The sequence below is a fragment of the Myotis brandtii genome, unplaced genomic scaffold (assembly GCF_000412655.1).
Source record: "Myotis brandtii unplaced genomic scaffold, ASM41265v1 scaffold182, whole genome shotgun sequence".
Taxonomy (NCBI): domain Eukaryota; kingdom Metazoa; phylum Chordata; class Mammalia; order Chiroptera; family Vespertilionidae; genus Myotis; species Myotis brandtii.
This window is the reverse complement of record NW_005356751.1, coordinates 3783721-3784406: the sequence shown is the minus strand read 5'-3', so window position 1 is coordinate 3784406 and position 686 is coordinate 3783721.

Here is a 686-nt window from a genome sequence, read left to right as displayed (position 1 = left end):
GCCTCGGGCCGCTTTCTCCATGGCCCCCCGCTCGGGCTTAGACCGGGCTCCGGACCTCCGCCCCTCTCTGGCTGGCCCCGACGCAGAGTCCGGCTACGCCACAGGCGGCGGAGGTGGACCCAGCTTCGGGAGGTGGAAACCCGCTGGCTCACCTGCCGGCTGTCCGGGCGGGCGGTCCTAAGAACAGGTGCCCAGCCGCTCTGCGCTTCGTATTGGACATAACTGCCCCTCTGGACTGTTAAACTGGAGGCGTAGCGGCCACTTGGGACTCAGGACAAGTCTTCAGGGACCCCAGAGACCACGTCATTAACCCAAACCACCTCTTAGGGAAGTCGTAAGAGTTTTTGATCTGCCCGCTGGACATATGATCCTTTCCTATGTTACCAGCTAAAGGGAGTCATGACTGTAAAGGGAAATACCATAGAACATACCGCCCAACAGGTAATTATGTATCCGCTGGGATGTTACTGTTTCCACTGCACTTATTGATCACTCGTTCCTTTCATCTCCAGCTCATTAGCTCCGTGGGGAAGAGACTGCCTTGAAACTGGACACTTGCTGAGCCTGGCAGACTCCCTCTGGGCATCTCCCCAGGCGCACCGTCCAGCAAACACCCCTTCCCAGAAGAGTTCTTGCTTGCCGGTCAGCTCCAGGGTGAGGAAGAAAAATAAACAGCTACATAAGCT